The 27,482-nt window shown below is 39.3% G+C and overlaps 1 protein-coding gene and 1 pseudogene across 3 annotated transcripts in view; one reads left to right on the top strand and one right to left on the bottom strand.

The window, feature by feature from the left end:
• The window catches only part of JAKMIP2 (janus kinase and microtubule interacting protein 2), a 307,935-nt gene that overhangs the window by 224,899 nt on the left and 55,554 nt on the right, over positions 1 to 27,482 (bottom strand). The gene's annotated exons all lie outside the window — the stretch shown is intronic.
• On the top strand, positions 12,488 to 17,882 carry LOC102824307 (annotated as a pseudogene).

The following is a 27,482-nucleotide window of genomic DNA, read 5'->3' as shown; positions in this document are numbered from 1 at the left end:
CATAGGTGGAATCCTGAACAGCATCCAGAATCTTCTGAGGGGAAATGTCCACTTGAAAGGACAAGCAGACCAGCCTGGAGTGTCCAAAAGAACAGAAGATACTTCCTGAAAGAAAGACTGACAGGAAAAATACAAAACAATATAGGCAGGCCGACTGATTACTACAAGAACAAACAAGTGGCTCGCCCAGGAGACATCAAGGCAAGTGGTCGGGTCCCCCTCAAGGCAAACCACCTTCTAAGACTAAGGCTCAATGGGAATGCATGCTCTCGGATTGATGACTACATTCGTCACTGATAACGGGAAGTGAGGGAAAAACAGAAACGAGCTGTGAGCTAAGCCCTACAATGCTCAACAGACTCCTGTGAACCTGGATGGAGACCTGGTTGGTCCAGGGGACTCTTGGACCCAGAGTCAACGACATAGCCACAGAGGACTAGAGTGGAGAGTGAAGCGTCCAGCTGATAAGAAGACAGGGCACATGCATAAGTACCACCACACCTGCAGATAATACCCATTTGACCTGGCTTCAATGGCTGGATGATCAGAGCTCAAATAGAAGAAGAAAGAAGAGGGAAAAAAGAATAATCTGATACAATTTGATGAACTTGACACACACCTATGGAAGCACTAGCTCAAAAGAGAGAACAAATCTTCTCAGCAAGGATCATTCCCACCTCTTCCGCATATGGAAAGGGCAGGGATGAGCAACTTGGGCAACTTGGACATTGGCTACCCAGAATGGGGGTGCTATAGAGGCAAGAAGTGACTGGCTTTCAAGCTTTCAAGAAGGAACCTAGATCCAGAGGGCGTAGAGCAAGGTAGACTCTCCACTGAGTAGTATCCATACTATCTAGTCAGTGCTGATGAAAGGAGATGCGGATAGGTCTCTTGTGATACAACAGCGAATAATTGTTACAAGGACTGATTATAAGGGTTGGAAATGTAAAGGTAGACATTTTGGGGCAAAGGGAGGGAGTGATTAACTTGCAGTCTAGGAGCGGAGATCCCTGGGACCATCAAAGGAGAAGAACAGAGAACAGAACCCTACCCAGAGAAGCAGTGATGCCAGGGATGGAGGCAGAGATGATGACATGGGGAGCTGGAATGGTTGGAGACTTTGGATACGGAGGGGAGGGCAGTATGCGGACAACGGGGGGCAGGCTTGCAGGGTATACCCTTTGGTTGAGGGATGATGCATGGAAGGGATTGTAACCATGCCAAGGAAACAATATATAATGGGAGCAATGTGAAGCTGATGTCCTCCCATGTAAACTACCACATAATTCAAAATAAAGCATTAAATAAAGTGTACTATAGACCTAGATGTCGAGAAGCAATAGCTTCACATTTTGATAGTTTTATTTAATAAATGTTTCTGTGACTTTGTGAAAAAAAAATGTCTTGTGCAGCAGATTTGCCTAATTCAATACATCATTTGATTTCTTCACTGCTGCTTCCACGAGTGTTAATAGTTCATCCAAGAAGAATGAAGTCCTTGACAACTTCAATCTTCTCCATTGATAAGAATGTTTATTTGTTCAGTGGTGAGGATTTTTATTTTCTTTACACTGAGATGCTATCCATACTGAAGGCTGTGCTCTTTGATCTTGTGCTTTAGACAAAGTTTTCAGCCACACAGCTTATAAATGACAGCTGGTACTCAAACCCAGAATGGCCTAGCTGGGAACTCAGACTCTTACCTACAATATCCTGCTTGACATCTAGCTGAAGTCATTCCTCTTCTCTTCTGTTCTTCTAGTTCTCTTAGTGGAAGCTCTTTCTATGTCACTCAGTGCTTGTGTTAGATGTACATATGTCAACCCCTTGAAGAGCAGTATGTTACCCATGCATCACTGCCTACCTAACAGTGTCATCCGAGGAGTTGTTAATTGCTGCTGCGTGGATTCCAACTCATAATGATGTTGTATAGGGTTTCGGAGGAGCAGCTGGTGGTGGATTTAAACTACCAACCTTACAGTTATTGGCCCAGTGCTTATGCTACAGCACCACAACAGAATTGGGCACTGGAGGATAATCACTGGACCACAAGATCAGTTTGAATTGCAAGGTCAATAGTTTAAACTTACCAGCTGCTCCGCGGAAACCCTATATAAGGTCACTATGAGTGGGAACTGACTCGACAGCACTTAACAACAACAACATGTTGGACTGAACTGAACTTTATGTTGAAAATGGAATTATGAAGAATCAAATGATGCATAGAGAATATTTTGCCCAGAGACTGACACTTTAAATTATGACAAGAGACTTCAATTCAAGAGTTCAATTTCTCTATGGATGACTAAGGAATAATAAATAATTTTCACATTAATTAAGAAGCTCAGTCTTCAAGTTGGCTTGAACAGGCATTAAGCCTCAAAAAATCCACTATTTGAATTAGATTGCTTATTTTATTTATGTATTCCAAATATTCATTTTGTCTTTTCTATAAAGAAACGATAAAAAGAATATATATTTTTTTTCTTTTCTATAAAGAAAAGATAAAAAAGAATATCCCATTCTTAGGGTTGCTGGCAGGAATAAATAAGACCCTTCATAAAAAGCACTTAACACTCTGCTTGATACAAGGTAAGCATAACACAAAACCATTTATTAGTTTTGAGATGTCAAATGGTGTGGCACTTTAGATAAGCACTTGACTACTAACCAAATGGTCGGTGGTTCAAATCTACCAGCTGCTCCTCAGAAACCCTACACAAGATCAGTATGAGTTCCAACTCGACTGCATTTAACAACAATAAATGTCAACTAATTAAAGAACAGTCCCTTGATCATTCAAGGGAGAGCTCTTGTCTAGATCTAAAATCTTTCTCAAGAACGATCTCAAATATTGTAAAATAAACCTCAGTGGAGATGAGGGTACAGAAAATAAATAACTCTCTTGGGGAAGGTGTCCTAAAAGGACTGAGCAAGAGAGAACTGGTAGGAAGGGGGTGCATTTTATGGTAAACAGCTTCATTCTGAGTCCATAGGGCACAATTCTCAGTGGGGTCCATTGTGTAGTTAAAATGTGTGATAAAAGCCTCATAGCGTTTTCCTTTGTTCTGCAGGCTCCTTGAGACAGTAGATTTCACATTTGGGAACTCTGAGATCAAAGTTACCTTATAAGAGTTGCAATTTGAGACTGTTGTTGTTAAGTGTCTTCCAGTGGGTTCCTACTCTTAGCGACCCTGTTTAAGGTTTCCAAGGAGCAGCTGGTGAATTTGAACTACTGACACCGTGGTTCACAATCCAGTGCTGATCCTACAGTGCCATACCAAGACTCCAATTTGAGATTGTTGTTGTTGTTAAGTGCCATTGAGTTGGTTCCAACCCATAGCAACCCTGCAGAGGGTTTCCAAGGAGTGACTGGTGAGCTTGAACCAAGATTGTTGTTGTTGTTGTTATGTGCCGTGGAGTCGGTTCCGACTCATAGCAACTCTACAGGGTTTCAGAGGCTGTAGCATAGTGGTTATGAATCGGGCTGTGAACCGTATGGCCAGCAGTTCGAAATAAAATACATCTTTCTCTCAAGAACAGCTGGTAGTTTTGAATTGCTGACCATGAGATTAGCAGCCCGATTTATAACCACTATGCTACCAGAGCTCCTTAGGTGTAAAGTATTGAACCAATAAGAAAAGAAAGGAAAAAAGCACATAGATTTCCCAAGGAAGAAATTGCTCATGTTACAAATATAATTGCTCATATTTCTCCCATCAACCAATAAGAAAGGCTTTATTACATGAAATTGCAGCATTTGAAGTTTATTGACTAACATTTGTATTGAATTATTTCCTTCCTTCTATAAAAATAATAGTTATATTTTTCCAAAGAAGAGTAGGATAGCTTATCTGACAAGAACTTCTGTGTTCCTTTCCAGTCAAGGAGTCTGTTGGGGAGATGCAGTTTGCATCTATAGGCTTTCTCACTTCAGACAAAAGGAAACACTAACATACACACACAGAGCACTCTTTATTTGGAATCTCTTGTATAAATACCTCCCTCCAGACATGAAGAATTGGCAAAGGACCACAAGGAGATAATGACCAATCTCACAGCTGCAAACAGTGAACCTTACTCTCTTTGCCACTAAAATTTAAATTCTAATTAAAATATATTCAACATTTCCTCCTTCTTAGGCCAGTCACCTTGGTGGTTTTTTGTTTCAGGAGGTCAGAAAAAAGCTGGGACTTGCACTCACCGAAGACGACATACTTTCCAAGAAGAACTGAAAGAATTTGCAGATGGATTAAACATAATGAGAGGGAAAGAAGAGGGTAGGAAGGAATTAAAATCTGGACTTTTGATTTGAACAACATAAGCAGACATGAAGGCCATATGCTGAGATAGGGATTTCTGAGATGGAAGCAACTTCATGGGAAGTGGGGGGTGGTGGTGGTGGTGGTGGTGGTGGTGGTGGTGAAGAGCTGTTGGAGAATACTAGGTTCCATGTGCCTTGCCATAGCAAATCTCTATTGTTTTGTCCAGTGCAATCCTTGCTCCATAACCCAGATAAGATACACTTGATTGACCCCTAGTGCTCTGACACTTCCTCAGATGTTAAGTCACAAAACCAGAAGCGCTCTGAAGGGAGGGACCATGACTGCATTCCTCACCATTACACCTCCATGCCTAGTTCAGTACCTGAAGATCAATGAATACTGGCTTTAAAAATGAATTGAAGAAACAGTAATTATTAACTGAATGTTTTTGTAAATTGTGAATTTATGTATTCAGAACTTGGTAAGGTGCTTTATAAAATCATTTGATTCTTACACAAATCCCACAAGCTAGTTGCTGCTTTATATATTTTGCAGATCAGGAAACCGAGAAAACAGAGCTCCTCCAGGGTTAAGTCAGGAGATACAAGCGGGGCCATGTAAGATGTTGACTATGGGAACAATAGGGCAACAGCCTTTGTTAAGTGGGCAACTGATTCTAAATTGTTACTGAGTGTTCTGTACAAAAACATGGGCCACACAATATTGTATCTTGTCCAACAAATCCATTTTATTTTATAAATGTGGAATAACTCAATATAAAAAGTTTTTAAAGATATCACCCTAGAGCAAACATTAAAGTACAATCCTGGCAGTCATCTTGCACACTTTTCTTTATTTAATAATCACCTTCATAGTGGAAAGAAAGTCTCCCCTCCTCCTTAGTAAATGTTATTGGTGAATCTGGTCTGATGCTCTGCCCCCGTGTGCTCAGCCAAATGGATTTTTTGTTACAGAGATTTATTGTAATAGCTAAGGTTTGCACTAGGCACTTGCCTTTTGTGTCTAAAACACTGCAGCCATTCTCTGATGTTTGAACATCTGCCTGATGACTGTTGTGAAATCCCAAATCACACAGTGTGTGAGTGGCCTAATGAATTCATGCATTCCTCCCAAGTAAGAGATGCAACTATCCTGACGGCACAACATCACGGTTTAGAACCCAAGATAATGAAAAATGTTTTAAATATATTCAACCTTTGTTACTAAATTTGGTTTCTAGAAGCTATATATCATATAAATGATTCCAACTTGAACTAGTGTCATAAAAATGGAAGATAAGAAAGTGATATTACTTAGACATTTTATCTTTTCAATTATGAAGATGTTGTTGTTGTTGTTAAGTGCTGTCGAGTTGGTTCTGACCCATAGTGACCCGGTATAGGGTTTCTGAGGAGCATCTAGTGAGCTTGAACCGCCAACCTTGCAGTTCAAATGGCTTTACAGTCCAGTGCATTAACCCACAGCACCATACCAGGACTAATGAGGACAACCACCTCTAAACAGTGTAAAGGAGAAGAAAAAGAAAACGTTTAATGTATCTAACAAATTCAATTTGGTGACCAATTACTGAATGCCTGTTACATGGCAGATTCTGTACTAGGCCCCAGGATAGAAACTAAACAACTCATTGACCCTGTCTGTGGAATGCTTACATTCCAGTAGGAGAGGCAGATCCGTAAATACAAATATTTGAAGACACATGCTCTAATAGAAGAATTACAAAATGCTCTGGGAACTCAGATAAAAGGATGATTAATAAGGACTTCAAGGAGATCATGCTTGGACATATCTAGGTCAAGGAAAGCTACATTGGGCAGGTAAAAACTGAGCCCTCATTTTAAAAGGATGGCCAGAGTTTCAAAATTCAGGAATACGAAGACGTGCATCGAAATAATAATTGTTGTTACGTTGTTAAGTGCTGTTGAGTGGATTCCGACTCATAGCGACCCTATATCGGGTTTACCAAGGCTGCAGTATCATACTCCATGTATAATTCATTCATCACAACCACCCAATTAGGTAACAATGTTTTTATCCCCATTTTTCAGATTAAGGAACTGAAGCCTAGAAAAGTAATCATTAATTACTATTAACTGATAAAATCTATATTCTAGTCCTGGTTTGTGCGACATGAAACACTGCGCTATGTCTCTTTGTTGTTGTTAAGTGCTGTTGAGTCAACTCTGACTCATAGCGATCCTGTTTAGGATTTCTAAGGAGTGGCTGATGAGTTTGAACTGCCAGCTTTGTGGTTCACACCAACCCTCCTATCCACTGCTTATCCTACAGCACTACACCAGGACTCCCACTAAGTAGGATAAATTGCGTGCAGACATATGCTTTGAAGAATAGAGATTAGTTCTGTATGATTAGAGGATACTTTCTGCATTAAGGTGGGGGAGCAGTGGAGAACAGCAATGAATACTTTTTTTTATAGAGAGCTTGCAAAGTAAAACAGGTCCTGGTTTTATTACTACGGAAACGGAGATTTACTCTATAGACAGCAAGGAATCGTTAGGTGGAATCATTAGGTGTTTATAAGTATCAGAGTAAGAGTCCTGGTATGGTGCTATTGGTTAAGCACTAAACTACTAATCACAAGGTGAGTGGTTCAAACCCACAAGCTACTCAGAAACCCTACACAGGGTCTCCATGAGTCAAAATGGATTTGACGGCACTCAACAACAACAAGAAGTATCAGAGTAATGTGATCACAAATGAGCTTGTTTCATAAATTTAGGAGTTTTGAAAACAATTAGCCAAGTAAGTCAGAAACCAAATTCTGGAAGACCTGTTTTAAAGTTAGTGGAATAATCCATATGAAAAATGATGACAATCTAGACTTAGGGCACTGGTGGTGAGGACAAGGAAGTTCAATGTGCATGAAGATACTTTGGATGAAGAAACAACAGGATTCCAGAATGGATGCACTGGAAGCATGAGAGAGGGCGAAGTGTCCTGGTTGACACTTTGGATTCTAGCTTGAAGATCTAGGTAGGTGTTGATGTGGAATTTGGAACAAGAGGAAGGTCTGTAATTTACAAGGGGATAAATTCAACTAATAATTAGTAATGTGCATGTCTGTTTTGAAAACAGGATTTCATGATAACAAAAAATGGGGAGCTAATCTACACCCAGGCAACCTGTGGAATGAGAAATGAAGATCTAAGGCAAAATAAGAACTATTCTTCCCAGTGCCTCTATAATTTATATAAATGGGTTAACACCAACCAAGGCAGAGTATATTTTTCACAATTATTCTATCGACAAATATGTAATGATTAGGGCGTCCTGCTGATACTAAATATTAGTAGTGTTTTATGAATTGGCTTTATTTTACGTATTTTGATCACTTACATCTGCTTATCATTGATACTAGTGGAGGATTCAAGATAGATGTGTACAGATAAGGAATTGATCAGTGATTGATTATCAAGAAAAAAAATAAATCATTGAAAACAGCCCACTCTATCCTCCACAACTAGGTAATCCAGTTATCACACATAGTCTTGATAATGACTGTGATTATTATGTTCAAGAAAATAGAGGACATGATGGAGAAGTCTATTAAAAAGAAACCCAGTAGAAATCTAAGAATGGAAATTTATAATAGTAACAATTAAGAACTCAGTAGATGAAGTTAAGGGCTGATTAGATTCAGTAGAATAGAATATTAATGAACACTATATAGCACTGAAAATTAATTAACCCTCTATTTGCATGTCATTTTGTTATACTGTGGTGGCTTGCATGTTGCATGAAGCTATGCCACCAACATTTTAAATACCAGCAGGGTCACCAATGGTGAACAGGTTTCAGCTGAGCCTCCAGACTAAGACAGACGAAGATGAAGGAAAGATGAAATACTTCAGAATATTTAGTCACTAAAACCATATGAATAGCAGTATAACACTGTCAGCACCAGAATACTGAATATTGAAATATGATGAAGAACACCAGAAAATTGTCAGATATAGTACCAGAAAATGAGTCCCTCGGGTTGGAAGGTACTCAAACTACAACAGGGAAGAGCTGTCTTCTCAAAGAGAGTTAGCTGTGATGATGTTAATGGAGTAAAGCTTTTGGAACCATTTGCTGATGGGGGACAAGTTAAAATGAGGAGAAACAGCTATAAACATAAATTAATAATTGGAGCATAAAATGTATGAACTATGAATCTAGGTAAATTGGAAGTTGCCAAAAATGACGTGGAATGCATAAACACCCATATTCTAGGCATCAGTGAGGTGAAATGGATTGATATTGGCCATTTTGAATCTGACAATCACATGGTTTACTATGCCAGGAATGACAAATTGAGGAGAAACAGTGTCACGTTCATCATCAAAAGAACATTTCAAGATCTATTTTGAAGTACAAGTCTGTCTGTGATAGGATAATATCCATAAACCTACAAGGAAGACAAGTTAATACAATGTTTACTCAAATTTACACAACAACCACTAAAGCCAGTGGTGATGAAATTGGAGAATTCTACCTACATCTTCAGTCTGAAGCTGATCAAACATGCAATCAAGATGTATTGATAATTACTGGCAATAGAAATGCAAAGGTTGGGAACATAGGGGAAGGATCAGTAGTAGGAAAATATGGCCTTGGTGAGAGAAGTGATGCTGGAGATGGCAAAATAGAATTTTGCAAGACCAATGACTTCTTCATTGCAAATACTTTTTTTTAAAACAACACAAAAGATTACTCTGTATATGGACCACACCAGATGGAATGCACAAAAATCAAATTGGTTACATCAGTGGAAATAGATGGTGGAAAGTTCCATAGCATCAGCTAAAACAAGACCAAGAGCAGACTGTTGAACAGACCGTCATCAATTGCTCATATGCAAGTTCAGGCTGAAGTCAAAGAAAATAAAAACAAGTCCAGGAGAGCCAAAATATGGCCTTGCACATATCCTACCTGAATTTTGATACCATCTGAAGAACTGATTTCATGCATTAGACACCAAAAAACAAAGACCAGGAGAGTTGTGGGACGACGTCAAGAACATCATATAGGGAAACAGCAAAAGGTAATTAAGAAGATAAGAAAAAAGGAAAAGTCCAAAATGGATCTCAGGACAGACTCTGATACTTGCCCTCTAACATAAAGATGCAAAAGCAAATGGAAAAATGAGGGGTCATAAAAGCTTTTCAGAAATTTTAAAGGGCAGCTCGGGTAGACAATGTCAAATATTATAAAGAATTCTATAAAGATCTGGAGTTAGAAAACCAAAAGTGAAGAACATGCTCAGCCTTTCTCAAGTGGAAAGGACTGAAGATAGAAATGTAAGCTTTGACTTGCAATGTTGAAGGATTCTATGGCCAAATTATTGAATGATACAGATGGCACCAAAAGAAACTGGAAGGAATACACAATGTGACTATACCAAAAACAAATGGTTAATGTTCAACCATTTCAAGAGATAACATATGATCAAGAGAAGAAGTCCAGGCTGCACTGAAGATGTTGGCAAAGAAGGCTCCAGGAATTGATGGAATGTAAATTGAAACCTTTCAACAAACTGATGTAGCACTGGAGACATCTATGCCAAGAAAATTGGCCAAATGATTGGAAGAGATCCATATGCGTGCCACTTCCAAAAAGAGGAGACCCAATGGAATGCGGAAATCAATGGACAATATCATTAATAGCCCATGAAAGTAAAATTTTGCTGAAGGTAAGTAAAAAAATGTCTGCAGCAGTACATTGATAGGATGCTGCCAGAGGTTCAAGCAGGTTCAGAGGCAGACATAGAATGAGGGATATCACTGGTGGCATAAAATGCATCTAGATTGAAAGATGAGATTACCAAAAAGATGTTTGTTGTTTCTGTTGTTAACTGTTGCCAAGTCAGTTCTGACTCATAGTGACCCTTTACAGGGTTTCTGAAGAGCGACTGATGAGTTCAAATCACCAACCTTGTAATTCGAACCCATCTTGTCATCCAGTACTTTGTCCTACAACACCACAAACCTGTGGTTTCTTGAGTATGCAAAGGTTTTTGATTGTGTGGATCATGACAAGCTATGGGTATTGCAGAGAATAAGCATTCCAGAACACTTAATTGTGCTCATGGGGAACTTGTACACAGACCAAAAGGTAGTCCTTTGAACAAAACAAAGTGGCTTTGAATGGTTTAAAATTAGGAAAGTTGTGCACTAGGGCTGTATTCTTTCACCATATTTATTCAGTCTGTATGCTGAACATAAAATTCAAGAAACTGGATTATATGAAGAAAAACGTGACATCACTATTGAAGAAAGACTCATTAACAACTTGAGATATGCAGATGATATAACCTTGTTTGCTGAAAGCAAGAGGATTTAAGATCAAAGACCATAGCCTTCTGTATGAGTTGCACCTCAATGTACAGAAAACAAAACAAAAACCCTCATTGCTGAACCAATAAATAATACCAGCATAAATGATGAAAAGATTGATGTTGTCAAAGACTTCATTTTCTTCAGATCTACCATCAACAGTAATGTTAGCAGCAGTTAAGAAACCAAACAACATATTGCATTAGACAAATATGATGCACAATACCACTGTGTTCAAGAGCAAAGATGTTAAAGGACTAAAGTACTCCTGACCCATATCATGGTTTCATTCCTTGACTGCCATAAGTCAAGATATCAAATGACATACTGCATTAGGCAAATATGCTGCACAAGCCATGATATATTGCAATAGTTTCATATGCAGGTGAAATTTGGACAATGAATAAGGAAGACCAAGACCACAGAAGAATGTGATGACTTGGAGTTCTGGTATGGTGCTGTAGGATAGTGCACTGGACCACAGGGGCAGTGGATCAAACTCACCAACCTCTCCATGAAAACCCTATACAGGGTCTCTATGAGTCGGAACCAACTCATGCCACTTAACAACAGTAACGTGATGCTGGACTCCTGGTGTGCTGCTATAGGATGAGCACTAGGCTGCAAACCACAAGGTTAGCAGTTCAACCCCATAAACTCCTCCTCGGAAACCCTACATATGATCACTACAAATAGGAACCGACTCGACAGCACTTAACAACAACGTGATGGCTAGAACTGCTGTTGCCTTGGCATTGCCAGACCAAATGATTTTGCAGGCCACACATTCCCCACCCTTGATATAAAAGGTCGTTGTAAGCCAGAACTGATCCAATAGCACTAATCAATAATCAACATATTCTTTAACAGGAATAAATCTTAGAGAGATTGCTAAATACCAGAAACACATTTTACAATACAAAAAAAAAATGTTGGCATCCTAGTGTGGAGTTGTAGGATGAACACTGGCCTGCTAATCATAAGGTTCGCAGTGCAAACCCACCAAACACAATTTGATAACTCTACTTGTCTGTCAGTTTGTTGTACTGTGATGGCTTGTGAGTTGCTATGATTCTGGAAGCTATGCAAGCGGTATTTTAAATACCAACCGGGTCACCAATGTTGGACAGATTTCAGATGAGCTTCCAGACGAAGACAGACTAGAAGGAGTGACAAACTACTTCCAAATATTTAGTCACTGAAAACCTTATGAATAATGGAGAAACGCTGTCAGATATAGTGCCGGAAACTGAGTCCTTCGGGTTGGAAGGCAATCAAAATGCAACTGGGGAAGAGATGCCTCCTCAAAGTAGAGTTGATCGTGATGACATAAATGGGATAAATCCCGTAGGAGTAAAGCCCATGGTACCTTCATTTGCTGATGGGGCAGCTGTAAACATCCATTAATAATAGGAACATGGAATGTATGAAGTATAAATCAAAAATGAAATAGAACACACAAACATCAATATCTTAGGCATTAGTCAGTTGAAATGGACTGGTACTGGCATTTTGAATCTGATGGTCACATGGTTTACTATGCTGGAAATGACAAATTGAAGAGGAATGGTATTGCTTTCACTGTCAAAAAGAACATATCCAGACCAGTGATGAGGTACAACGCTGTCTATGATAGGATAATATCCATGCACCTACAGGGAAGACCAGTTAATACCACTATTTTTCAAATTTATGCACGAACCACTAAAGCCAATGAGGATGAAATAGAAGAATTCTACTAACATCTTCAATCTGAAATTGATTAAACATGCAATCAAGATGTATTGATAATGCCTTTTCTCCCCCTTGAAGAGCTGCTGGGTCTGCAAGTCTGTGGCAAGCCACGTATGCCGGCTTCTGTTCTGCAGGATGGGTTTTGTTAAAGTTGTCAAAAACAAACCCTACTTCAAGAGGTATCAAATGAAATTTAGAAGAAGACGGGAGAGTAAAACTGATTACTATGCTCAAAAACACTTGGTAATTCAAGATAAAAATAAATACAACACACCCAAATACAGAATGATTGTTAGTGTAACCAACAGAGATATCATTTGCCAGATTGCTTATGCCCATATAGAAGGGGATATGATTGTCTGTGCAGCATATGCTCATGAACTCCCAAAGTATGGTGTAAAAGTTGGTCTGACAAATTATGCTGCAACATATTGTACTGGCCTGCTGCTGGCCCGCAGGCTTCTCAATAGGTTTGGTGTGGACAAAATCTACGAAGGCCAAGTGGAGGTAACAGGGGATGAATACAATGTGGAAAGAATTGATGTTCAACCTGGTGTCTTCACCTGCTACTTGGATGCAGGCATTGCCAGAACTACTACTGGAAATAAAGTTTTTGGGGCTCTGAAAGGTGCTGTGGATGGAGGCTTGTCTATCCCTCACAGTATCAAATGATTCCCTGGTTATGATTCACAAAACAAGGAATTTAATGCAGAAATACATCGGAAACACATCACGGGTCAGAATGTTGCAGATTATACATGTTACCTAATGGAAGAAGACAAAGATGCTTACAAGAAACAGTTCTCTCAATACATAAAGAACAACGTAACTCCAGAGATGATGAAGGCGATGTATAAGAAAGCACATACTGCTGTCCTAGAGAATCCTGTTTATGAGAAGAAGCCTAAGAAATATATTAAAAAGAAAAGTACGAATCATCCCAAAATGTCTCTAGCCTAGAAGAAAGATTGGGTAGCTCAGAAGAAGGCAAGATTTCTCAGAGCTCAGGAGTGGGTTGCAATTTCCTATGAAGTTGTTCCAAAGAATGTTAATATACTTATTGACCAAGCAAAAAAAAAAAAGATGTATTGATCATTACTGGTGATTGGAATGCAAAGGTTGGGAACAAAGACGAAGGCTCAGTACTTAGAAACTATGGCCTTGGTGATAGAAATGATGCTGGAGATCGTATGACAGAATTCTGCAAAATCAATGATTTGTTCACTACAAATACCTTCTTTAGGCAGCATAAAAGATGATTATACACATAGACCTGACCAGATGAAATACATAGAAATCAAAATGACTACATTTGCAGAAAGAGATGATGGAAAAGCTCTATATCATCAGTCAAAACAAGGCCAGGGGCAGATTGTGGAACAGACCATCAATTGCTCATATGCAAATTCAAACTGAAGCTGAAGAAAATGAAAACAAGTCCACCTGAGCCAAAATATGAATATATTTGAATATATCCCAACTGAATTTAGAGGTGATTTGACGAACATATTTGATATATTATACACTAAAGACTGAAGACCAGAGAAGTTGTGGGATGACATCAAGAACATCATACAGGAAGAATGCAAAATGTCATTAAAAAGAAAAGAAAGAAGGAAAACATCAAAGTGGATGTCAAAAGAGACACTGAAACAGCATAGAGATGCTAAAGCAAATGGAAGATGTGAGGAGGTACAAGAGTTGAATAGAAAATTTCAAAAGTCAGCTCAAGAAGACAAAGTCAAATATTACAATGAAATATGCAAAGATCTGGAATCAAAAAACCAAAAAGGAAGGACACACTCAGCATTTCTCAAGCTGAGGGAACTGAAGAAAAAATCCAAGCTTCAACTTTCATTATTGAAGGATTCTCTGGGCAAATTATTGAATGATGCAGAAAGCATCAAGAGAAGATGGAAGGAATACACAGAGTCACTGAACCAAAAGGAAATGGTTCATGTTCAACCGTTTAAAGAGGTAGCATATGATCAACAGTCAATGAGACTGAAGGAAGAAGTCTAAGGTGCATTGAAGGAATTGGCAAAGAACAAGGCTCCAGGAATTGATGGAATAAAAATGGAAATCTTTCAAGAAAGTGAGGCGACACAGGAGGCACTCACTCATCTATGCCAAGAAATTTAGAAGATAACTATCTGGCCGACTGATTGGAAGAGATCCTATTTTTGACCATTCCAAAGAGAGGTGACCCAATAAACTGCAGAAATTATCAAACAATGTCTTTTGATATCCAATGCAAGTAAAGTTTTACTAAAGGTAATAGAGAAACAGCTGCAAGCATACAGTGACTGAGAATTTCCAGAGGTTCAAGCCGGATTCAGAAGAGGACGAGGAACGAGGGCTATCATTGTTAATGTCTGATGGATCTTGGCTGAAAGCAAAGAATATCAGAAAGATGTTTACCTCTGCTTTATTTTAACATTGCAAAGGCATTCAATTGTGTGGATCATGACAAGCTATGGGCAACATTGCAAAGTACGAGTATTACGGAACAGTTAATTGTGCTCATGAGGAATCTGTACACAGTCCAAGAGGCAGCTGTTCAAACAGAACAAGGAAACACTGAATGGTTTAAAATTAAGAAAGGTTTGTGACATTGTTATATTCTTTCACCATACTTATTCAACCTGTATGCTGAGCATATAATCCGAGAAGTTGGGTTCAGTGAAGAAAAATGTGGCATTAGGATTGGAGGAAGACTTATTAACAACCTGTGATATACAGATGGTACAACCTTGCTTGCTGAAAGTGAAGATGACTGAAGTATAATGATGAAGATCAAAGAGCACAGCCTTTGGTATGGATTGCATCTCAATGTAAAGAAAACAAAACTCCTCACCATAAATAACATTCTTATCAACGGAGAAAAGATTGAAGTTGTCAAGGACTTCATTCTTCTTAGATCAACTATCAATATTCATGGAAGCAGCAGTCAAGAAATCAAGCAGCATGTTGCATTAGGCAAATCTGCTGCACAGGAACTTTTTAAAGTATTGAAGAGCAAAGATGTCAGCTTGAGGACTAAGGTGCGCCTGACCCAAGCCATGGTATTTTCAATAACCTCATATGCATGCGAAAGCTGGACAGTAAATAAGGAAGACTGTAGAAGAATTGATGCTTTTGAGTTATGGTGTTGGAGGAGAATATTGAAAGTGCCATGGGCTGCCAAAAGAACCAACAGATCTGTGTTGGAAGAAGTGCAGCCAGAGTGTTCCTTGGAGGACAGGATGGCCAAACTTGGTCTCTCATATTTCATATTGTCAGGAGGGAGCAGTCACTGGAGAAGGATATCATGTTGGGTAAGGTGAGGGTCAGAGAAATAGAGGAAGGACCCCATTGACATGAATTGGCAAAGTGGCAGCATCAATGGGCTCATGTGTGGCAACAATTTTGAGGTTGACCCAGGACCAGACAGTGTTTCGTTCTGCTGTGCATAGGGTCGCTATGAGTCGGTACCGACTCAATGGCACCTAACAGGAACAATATACAGGGCCACTAGGAGTTGAAACTTAGTCAACAGCACTTAACAGCAACAAACAACAACAGTGCTTAAAATAAAGCTTAAGAATGATTTTTGACTGAATCAAAGAAGTTGTTACATCTAGAGTAGATGGAGAAAAATGTGCCCAAGAAGAAACTTCCAAATTACTGGCAATTTTTTATTTCTTGAGATTTGTGTACACAGATGTAGTCTTTACTATTACTCTTTAAAACGTACATCTTTTTAATACATTTTCATAGGTATGTTGTTATTGTTGTTAAGTGCCGTCAAGTCAGTTCCAACCCATAGCGACCCTGTATAGGGTTTCTAAGGAGCAGCTGGTGAGCTTGAACCACCGGCCTTGCAGTTCAAACTGCTTTACAGTCTGACACATTAATCCACAGCACCACACAAAATACCAAAAACAAATGGTGAATAAGTTAAGTATGATTGTTTTTGTTAAGTATCATTGAGTCAGTTCTGATTCATAGTGGTCCTGTGTATGGTTTCTGAGGAATGGCTGAATGGTTTGAACCACAGATCTTGTAGCTAGCATTCCTGTGCTTATCCTGCAGCACTACAGTAGGACTCCATACAGCACCATTCTAGGACTCCAATGTGGTTAGGAGTACCATGCAGGATCTTGAATGTCTTGCCTTTGACCTTTAGCAGACACTTGACTAGAATTGTTAAGAAGAGTAGAGGCCTGGTATGGTGCTATAGGATAAACGCTGGGCTGCTAATTACAAGGTCAGCTATTTGAATCCACCAGCCAGTTCTCAGAAGCAATAAGAGGCTTACTGTTCCCATAAAGGTTTACAGCCTTGGAAACCCAATGCTGTTGTTGATAAGTGCCATGGAATTGGTTCTGACTCATAGTGACCCTGTACAGGGTTTCCATGGAGCATCTGATAAATCTGAGTCTCCAACCTTGTGGATCAAGTTGACCTTGAGGTCAAGGGCTTATCCTATGGCACCACACTAGGACTCTGGGTCCTGTATAGAGGGTTATTATGATTCAGAACAAACTGAAAGGCACTTAACAACAATAACAACAACAGGGGTTGCTGAGCAGTCACTGACACTAGAACATCAGAGACTGAATATTTATTAATTGGGGACCCACCAATGAGAACTGAGATAATTTCATTTCATCTCATTTACATGTGTGTGTATACCGTGTACTGTTTAACAAAAAGTAATGCAGGCTACTAACATACATACAAAAATATCATACACAGATGAGTATATCAGTACAAACGTAAGGGTTCCTTGTAAACATTTTGGATGTTTTATTTTAAAAGGAATATTTACTATAATTATTAATGTTCCAACTCTAGCGAATCAAATGAAAGTACAATATTTTGAAATAATCCATTTAGTTTCAAGCACCTTATGTTTTTATGTACCAAAGCTCGGGAGAGAAGAATTCTACCCAAGACAGTTTGCATTTGTGATATCTCTACAGGAGAATTGAGTTAAGTCTGTAAAGGTTAATACAAAAATGACAGAGGGCCCTGTCCTCACCCTTTACATGGGTGCACACAGAGATTACCGCATTCTAACCATTTAGCTTTGAATTACTGCATACTTTACCTTATGCAGTACTGAACGGGCTTTGTTCATAGAAAGTTCTCATGACTATAAAACAAACAGAATAAAAAACCCTGCTCAGCATGATGCGCTGCATTTGTATTTCTTTTGTGTGAGGAACTGAAAAGCTTTATGAACAAGACTGAGCTCTTTCCCACTCAAAGTTGACTGGGAACAGGTAGCGGGACAGCAGACAAAGAGAAGGGGCAGATGACAGCTGTTCCTTCAAATTACCAAAGAAGTGCAAGGCTGTGCACATTTGTCCTCAGACAGGACATGTCAATATCAACAGCCGAGTCGGCACTCTACCCTTTCCATGCAACAGTTTCTGTTTCTAGATTTTGTCATCTGTTAACACAGGTGAGCAACAGCGAACAAAATACCAGAAGTGCAGAGGGTAGAGAGATAAATGAAGAAAGACAAGAAAAATGAACAATTATGGAGTGCTTGCTGTGTTCTAGAAACTGCCAGATGCAGCCACATTTATAGTTGTTGTATGTGGTCAAGTTGGTTTCAAATGCTGACCTATGGTTAGCAGTCCAGTGCTTATCATACAGTGCCACACCAGGACTCAATAAACAAATGCTCATTTTCTTCTCTTTCACTTAATTTATGCTATTTGATGAAATAAAGCTGTTTTTTCATTCTGGAAGAAAGATGAGGCTGTCTACTCCCATAGAGACTTACAGTCTTGGAAACCTACACAGGGTGTTGCAATGGGTTGGAATCAACTCTACAGCAGAGCATTCAGATGTTTCTGAAAAGAGAGTAGTCTCTGGATTAAATGGTCATGAAATATATTATTTTATGTAGAATTTCTTGGAGGCATGAAGAAAATGGAGGGTACAGTGCTGAGTCAGGATCAGATTATATGCTCCACACAATAACTGAACCCAGGTAGAAATATTTCATTCATAGAAAAATTACCACCAAAAACAAAGAACCTATAAGACTGTTGTGGTGCTGTAGGATAAGCACTGGACTACAAGATCAGCAGTTCAAACTCACCAGCCATTCCTCGGAAACCCTACGTAGGGTTACTATGAGTCAGAACCAACTCGACAGCACTTAATAACAAACAACCTAAGACTAAAATAGCCACAATGAATTACCCACAGACCTTTTCTCTAGTAAAGTTGATTAGTGAGGGCGCAGAGGGTGGGGGGGCAACTCTTCATAATGGAGGCCTCACCTTAGGTAGCAGTGCAGATTGTGAATTTTATTCTCACCACCCACAGGACCGAACTTGGTTCTTAAATTGGTATTCAATTTAAGAAGACATTTGTAAAGGTATGCCTTTCATAATAGAAGGGAGCTACTGGTAGTGTAGTGGTTACAAGTCGGGCTGCCAACCTCAAGGTCAGCAATTTGAGACCACCAGCAGTTCTGCGGGAGAAAGATGAGGCGTTCTGCTCCCATAAAGATTTACAGCCTCGGAAACCCTGTCCAGGGTCACTATGAGTCGGAGCCGACTCCACAGTACTTAACAACAACAACTAAATCAATAAAGTCAGGGAAAGGTCCTAGGAGCTCTGATTTCAGAATGGTGTGGGTATAAAATTTGTATCATTAACCAGCTGTAACTTGGGATGCTTATGTAATCTCTAGACCTCCATTTCCTCATGTATGAAGTCAGTGATAATATTTATAATATTTATAATACTTATAATATCAAGAGGTAATTTTGAGAATGGAATGAGAAAATGGATGTGAATAATTAGCATCCTGTCAGGCATATGGCAAAAATTCAATATATGTCAGTTTATGCTGATAGTGATTTTTTAATCCTTTAATATGTTTTTTTTTAATACTTAATACTTGTATCTGACGCTAAATATCAATCCACACAGTTTTAAAGCATTATGATGATTTTTGATAGAGACATGATGAAAATCTGTTATATATGATTTTTGATAGAGATATGATGAAATATATATATATTGGATTTGCTTCAATCTTCAGGACATAGAGACCTATTTTATTTGGGGGACGGGGGTGCTGGGTGATGTGCTGTAGCAAAAACATATCAAACAGTAATACTGATGAATTTGTCTTTTCATTTAAAAATATTGTTGTTTCTGTTATGTATCATCGAGTAGGTAGCAGCTCACAGAGACCTTCTGCACAACACACCAAAAGGCTGCTTGATCTTGAGCCCATTGCTGCTGCCACTATGTCAATCCACCTTCTTGGGGGTTTTCCTCTTTTTCACTGACCATCACCTTTACCAGGGATGATGTCCTTCTCCAGGGACTGGTCTCTACTGATAGTATATTCGAAGTATGAAAGAAAAAGTCTGGCCATCCTGGTTTCCAAGGAGTATTCTGACTGTGCTTCTTCCAACACAGATTTGTTTGTTCTTTTGGCAGTCCATGGTATTTTAAATATTATCTTCCTACACCATAAATTGGAAACCCTACACAGGGTCTTTATGGGTCGGAACCAATTTGCTGACGCTTAACAAAAACAACAAAACACCATAAGTAATATGCATCAATTCCTCTAAGGTCTTCTTGATTCGTTGTCTAACTTTCACATGCCTATGAGGTTATTGAAAATACCAGGGCTTGGGTAACGTGCACCTTAGTCCTTAAACTGACATTTTTCTCTTCAACATTTCAAAGAGGTCTTGTGCAACAGATTTGTCCAATGCAATACATCATCTGATTTCCTAACTGCTGCTAACATGAGTGTTGATGGTTGACCTGAGCAAAATGAAGTCTTTGGCAACCTCAATACTTCCTCCATTTATATAAATGTTGAGTTTTGTCCAATTGTGAGGATTCTTGTTTTCTTTACACTGAGGTGTAACTTATACGAAGGCCATCGTCTTTCATTTTCATCAGTAAGTATTTTAAGTCCTCTTCACATTGTTAATGAGTATTTCTTCAATCCGGATGACATGTTATTCTTCACATAATCCAGCTTCTTGAATTATCTACACTGCACCCAGATTAAATAAGTATGGTGAAAGAATACAAATGTGGCACACACCTTTCCTAATTTTAAATAATTCAGTGTTACCTTATTCTGTTTGAATAACTGCCTCTTGATCTATGGACAGGTGTTCTAGAATATTTATTCTCTGCAATGTTTTCCATAGCTTGTCATAATCCACACAATGGAAAGCATGTGCATGTCAATCAATAAATCACAGATAAACATCATTCTCTGCTTTCAGCCAAGGTCCATCTGACGTCAGTAGTTACAGCCCTCGTTCCAAGTCCTTGTCTGAATCGGGCATGAACCTCTTGCAGTTCTTCGTAAATGAACTGTTGCAGCCGTTTTGAATTATCATTACCAAAATTTTACTTGTACAGGATATTAATGATACTGTCCAATGATTTCCACATTCTGTTGTGTCGCCTCTCTTTGAAATGGGCACAAATACGGATTTTTAATAACCAGTTGGTCAGGTAGCTGTCTTCCAAATTTCTTGGATGCCTTCAGTTCCTCATCAGTTTGTTGAAATATTTCAATTTGTATTCCACCAGTTCCCGGAGCCCTGTTCTTTGCCCATGGCTTTACTGCACCTTGGATTTCTTCCTTCAGTACCATTCATTGCTCATACGCCACCTCATGAAATGGTTGAACATCGACCATATTAACCACAACATTTCTTTATCATGCCACAACTTATTTTATTTAACTTATAAATCTATGGGTAGAAAGGTTATTCATCATATACTTTATTTTAGTTAAAACAATTATATGTAGAACATTTTAAGTACCTCACAAAGCAAGAGTCTAGTAAAAGTTCATAAAATAGTTATGGTCCCTGAAGTTTAATTACTTCAATTCAAATAATGTCAGACCAATAATGTTGTTGTTGCTAAGTGCCACAGAGTAGATCCTGACCCATAGCGACCCAGCATAGGATTTCCAAGGAGCAGCTGGTGAGCTATAAGAACATAGAAATATTGGGGAAAAACAAAAGATTGTCCACTAGTTCCCATTTTTACAACTATATCTAAAAGTTACTGAAAAATCATGGCAATATAACAAATACATCATTTAAATAATTTCTTTTGATAATGGAAATTTAATGTGTTCACTTCCCACTTTTATTCCTGGACTTTCTATCCTTCTATACTATTGTGCCCTTTGATTTTATTTCATTACCAAGTCAATGATTCTTAGAAACTAATTAAAACGAAGAATAAAAATGCATGCCTAATGATGTTCATATGAGTGCTATCTAATAATAACTTAAAAAGAGAGAATAATAAACAAAGGGTAGGGAGTAAACATGGAAAGAAAAGGAGAAGGAAATGACAGGACACAGAGAGAGGAAGAAAAATAGAAGTGATAGAATATGTCTAAAAACTGAGATGGTATACCAATTGGATTATTATTAAAAAATGGTTTGAAGTGTCCTGCAATTCATGGGGAAATAAACAGAGGATAGGCACTGGCATTTAGAGCCCACCAGCCACTCCAAAGGAGACAGATGAGGCTTTCTGCTCCCACGAAGATTGAAAGCCTTGGAGACCCTATACAGGATTGGTATTAGTCAAAACGACTCAACAATACTTAACAACAAAAAGTCCTTATCACTGTTCTAAACTTCAGGGATATGAACATGTACAAATAAGAGTTCTACAGGTAGTGAGAAAACAAACAAAATACCCATCTACAACAAGTAAATGTTATACAGATCATTAAAATGGGGCAAGGTGGTGAAGGGTGTCTATTGGCTCCCCTAGACTGATCTGAATGGAGCTGTCTGAAAAGAAGACAAACTGTCATTTGAATGACAGTGAGAAAGAAGAAAATTCCAAGAAGAAAAACACTAAGAGTGTGAGGAACAGAAAGAAGACCAGCATCGCTAGAGGGAATGCATGAGAGATTATTTAAAATGACATCAGAGACATGCAAAGGGTCTATCGGTACAGCTTTAAGCCTTGTAATTCTTGATAAGGAATTTATCCTTAGTAGATGATTTTGATGAGAACGTTTCGATCTGATTTATATTTAAAAGAATCACTAGGTTGTCTGTGAGAAGAATGTGCTGTAAGCAGGGAGAGAAGCAGCCACTACCACGGGAGAGTAACTGCAGTGGATCAAGGTGGAGGCAGGGTGGGGAGTTGTGGCTTTAACCAGAAAAGGAAATGTTGATGATTTGGGGAATATTTTGCAGTCAAAGAAAATGTCACAGAAATAAATGGCTGAAGAATTTGACATCATAGAAGACACTGGGGATTTTGACAAGTGTGGTCTCAGAGGACTGGAATGGAGGCCCATCTAGAGCAGGTGAAGGAGAAACTGAGGTTGAGTAGGAGATTATCAACAGTTTTTTCAATATATTTTCCTACAAAGGTGACGATGGTGTGCCGTGGAATCAGTTCTGACTCATAGGGACCCTGCATAGGGTTTTTTAGGCTGTAATCCTTGCGGGAACAGAAAGCCTCATCTTTCTTCCATGGAACGGCTGGTAGTTTCTAACTGCTGACCTTGAGATTGGCAGCCCAACTCGTAACCACTACACTACCAAATCTCCTCATGGGATAGTTATTGAAGGAGAAGTTGAGGTCAAAGGGAAATTGCGACACAAGATTATGTTCATGTGCTGATGCTAGGGATCTAGTTGAGTGTAAAAAATTGATGATTCAGGAGAGTGTAAACATAATTTCCAGAGGAAAGTCCTTGAGAAATTGAGAGGGGAAAGGATCTAGAGCTCGTGAGCCCTGGCTGGCTTAGATGGGTATAGGAACACTCTTTCCTTGTAAAAAGTCAGAGGTCGACACTCAAAGGCATTGATGCATTCTGATTACAGTGATGGCCTATATTTGCATCGGGCAAGCTGGCAGGAAACAGTAAATGAAGAGCTAAATGAAGACATAGGGAAATCTTCCTTCTAGTTTTTTTTTGCTGTTGTGTGCTGTCGAGGCACTTCTGACTCATAGCGACCCTTTACAGGGTTTCAGAGGTTGTCAATCTTTACCAGAGCAGAAAATTTCATCTTTCTTCTAGAGAGCACTGGTGGTTTCAAATGGCTGGCCTTGCAGTTAGCAGCCCAATGCGTAGCCCAGTCTGTAGCCAGGATTCTTTATGAATATAAGTAGAACTTGGAAGAAAAAAATAAGTCTTAGAAAAGCTTCTAAATTACCAGTTATACAGAAAGGAGTATACATACAGTGTATACACACCCACACAAACACCTCAGGTTGTGTATCTATTTTGAAAATGAGGAGGTCTGTCTGGATGGTAAATACTATATGCCAATCCCTGTGTTAATGCTTCATATAATTAATACCAGTATGTTTGTTGTTAGGTGCCATCGAGCCTAAGACAATGAAACATTGTCCAGTCCTGTGCCATCCTCACAACTGTGGCACAAAATTTTCCTATATGTATGTTTTGTCTTAAGAATTTACAAATAATAATGAATGTACTCCTCAAAATATTCATGTAGGTAGCACTATTATTCCCATTTTACACATGAAGAGTCCAAGGCATAGAGAATTTATGTAACTTACCTAAAGTCATGGAGTTGAGATTCAAATCCAGGCACTCTTATACCAGAATTCTTATCCTTAATTTCTACTCTGTGCTTTGGATATAATATCTCATTTAATCTTAAACAACCTTACAGATTGTTTATATTAGCATTGTGCTGATGTGTTACTGTATAATCATTCTATATTTAACAGCTGAGGAAAGTAAAGCTTTGCAAGGTTAAGTAAGTTATTTAAGGTCACACCATTTTGTGGCAGAACCAGCGTATAAATTGAATTTTTCTCCCTGCAAGTCTATATTCTTAACATTTAATATTACCCTAAGTGTTAGAAGGAGTCCTGGTGTAGTGCTGTAGGATAAGCAATGGACTGACCTCAAGGTCGCTTTAAGCCACAAGATGGGTGGTTCAAATTCATCAGTTTCTCCTGGGAAACCATATACAGGGTCGCTATGAGTTGGAATGGACACAGTGGCACTTAACAATAACAACAAATGTTAGGAACAGACACTGTAAAGAGATAGATACATACTCAGAGCTGCTGAATAAATATAATAAGTGGTGTAGAAAGGAAAACTTTTTTTTTGATCATAGAAATGAAAACAAAATGATGATGAAGATAATTAAACATTTAATAAAATTATGGACATGGTGTTATAAGTGGTAGTTACTGAACTCAACAATTTATGATCTGGAAATCATATGACAATAATTAATGTTCATTAAGGGAAAAATACACATTAAAGACAAGCAAAAATAGAAGAAAGGAAAGAAGGGAGGCAGAAATCTATAACTAGAACTGACCATTGCAAAAGGTTTGAAGTTTCTACTTTTTTCTGGTTTGAATTCCCACACAAACACATCCATACACGCATAAATACATTTTATCTTTTATACAATTTAGTTCATATTATGAGTGTTTTTCAGTTATATCCTTTTCTAACTAAAAGCATATTGTAAGCATTTTCTTTAGCAATAACTAGGACATAGCCCTGATAGCGTAGTGGATTACAAACTTGGCTGCTAACCGCGAGGTCAGTAGTTCGAATCTACTACTTGATCCACAAAGAAAGTTGAGGCTTTCTGCTCTCTAAAAGATTTACAGCCTCGAAAACCCTATACAGGGTCACTAAGAGTAGGAACTGACTCAGTGGCACATAACCATAACCATCACCACCATATATATGGAGTCCTGGTGTGGCACTGTGGGTTAACTGCAAGGTCAGCGGTTCAAGCTCACCAGCTGCTCCTCGGAAACCCTATATAGGGTGGCTATGAGTCAGAACTGACTCAACAGCACTTAACAACACACACACACATATGTGTATATATATATATAATGCAGTCCAGTGCTTTATTCCATAGCGTCACACCAGGATAAATACATATATATGCAATTTCATCATTCCTGTTGTTGGGCAGTTAATTTGCTTCCAAATTTTTGGTAGTATAAATTGTACTTTGTAAATATAAAGATTTTAGAAGAATAAAAATCGTTTTGATGTTCTCTAAATAATTTCCCGAGTACTGGTGTGGTACTGTGGGCTAATGCGCTGGACTGCAGTCATTTGAACCACACAGTGGGTGGTTCAAGCTCACCAGCACTCCTTAAAAACCCTAGAAGGGGTTGCTAGGGGTCGGAACCGACTCAATGACACTTAATAACAACAACAAAAAATAATTTTCTTAGGATCTATGCCTAGCAGTATAATTAGCAGGTCAAAGTGTATGTGATTTTAAGGCTTACTATTTATTGCCAAATTGTCTTCCTGAAAGATTTTGTACTTTGAACTTTTATCAGTAGAGTCATAGTTGTTGTTAGTGTCGTAGAGTTCATTCTGACTCATAGCGACCCTGTATAGGGTTTCTGAGGAGTGGCTGGTGGGTTTGAACCTCATACCTTGTGGTTAGCACCACACCAAGATTCTGCCAGTAGAGAATGAAAACAAAAATTATTTTAAGAAACAATTATTGTATTGAATCCTTTAAACACAAACAGAGTCTTATATTTAGCATAAGCCACCATCTCACAACCATGGTTTGACTGTGTATGAAGAGGCACAAGAGCCCCCAGACTACATAGAGTCAAACACTAGACTACTGGCAGGAAGTTTGTTCCCTCCTGAAGTTCTATTTGCGGTTCTGGTATGGTGCTGTAGGATTGAACAGGAAAAGGTAAAACATGAACTTAATGCCTCCCCTCCCAGGAGAAAAGCTAGAATGTTAATCAGGTTACTGAGTAAGACCAATCCTCCCTGCCCAGGAGACAAGTTAGCATGTTAATCAGGTTACTGAGCAGAATGAATCCTCCCTATCTAGGAAACAAGCTAGCATAGTATGTTATTCAGCTTACTGAGCAGGATGAATCCTCCTTGCCCAGGAGACAAGCTAGCATGTTAATCAGGTTACCGAGCGGGACTAATTTTCTGGTTTCCCTCCTGTCTTCAAACAGGTCTGCAACCTAGCCCCTCCCCAAATCTGACCCCATATAATCCTGTAGTGACCTGCACTCGGAGCTCAAAATCTGGAGAAGTTAGCTCCTCTAAGCAAGCTGGCTTAATAAAATCTGAAACTCTGTTTCACCTCTCCGAGTGGCCTCGGTGTCAGATCTAAAGCTGTTGTAACACTCTTGGATCTAAAATTGCTGTAACAGGATAAGGATTGGAGGTGGTTCGAACCAACCAGACACCCCTCATAAACCTATGCAGGGTCACCGTGAGTTCAAATACACTTAACAACAACAGCAAAGTTCTATTTGAATTCTGGGGCATGAAAGGGAACTTCTAGAGGAAGACAGAGTTAGACGTCTATATTGATGTGCTTAGATAGCTTTCTTTATCATTGTTTCCTGTATTCCTAATTACTCCCTTTCAGTTCTTCACAATAAAAACTAGTTTATCGAGACTTCAGGTTTGCCACTGCAGCCAGGTGCCACTGGTGAGAGGGGCTCCGGGTTCGGGTGGAGGGGAACTCGCGGGGAAACCTTCCGGGGGGCGAACCCACACTCTTGCAGCCACCATAAGTCTCAGTACTTCAGAACCTTAAACACGGTTTTTTGAGAGATCACCATACTGAGGAGCTACTGGCTTTTTGGACTTGTGCCCGCCGCAGCATGGAGCTGCAGCCCCGGCTCCTTTGGGCTTGTGGGGAGGGGCTGGAACCAGCTCGTGCGGACCCTCCAGTGGCAGGGAGCCTCGAATAGGGAGAGCCACTGGAGACGGGGGGAGGAGAAGGCAGGGGACATCTGCCCTGAAGTGGGAATTCTGCACATACAGTGGTACAGTGGGCAGACAGAAGTTAGTTTTAAAAAGCAGGAAAAGAGGAAAGGCGCAGACTGTGCCCACCTGGCTGAACCGCCTTTGTCCCGCCCAATTGGGCTGCATCCACCGGCCCCGCTGATGCGCGGGAGAAACCCCTCCCCCACCCAGCTGAGCCATTCGTGTTCGCCTGCCCAGTTGCCCGAGCAACCCCTACCCTACCCAGCTGAACCACGTTTGCCGTACCCCGTCCACTTGTACCGTGTTCACCCGCTCGAGAACTATATCTGGGTCTCCCCTTTATTTATTTATTTATTT

Source organism: Chrysochloris asiatica, unplaced genomic scaffold (assembly GCF_000296735.1).
Source record: "Chrysochloris asiatica unplaced genomic scaffold, ChrAsi1.0 scaffold00280, whole genome shotgun sequence".
Taxonomy (NCBI): Eukaryota; Metazoa; Chordata; class Mammalia; order Afrosoricida; family Chrysochloridae; genus Chrysochloris; species Chrysochloris asiatica.
This window is presented reverse-complemented; position numbering and strand designations above follow the sequence as displayed.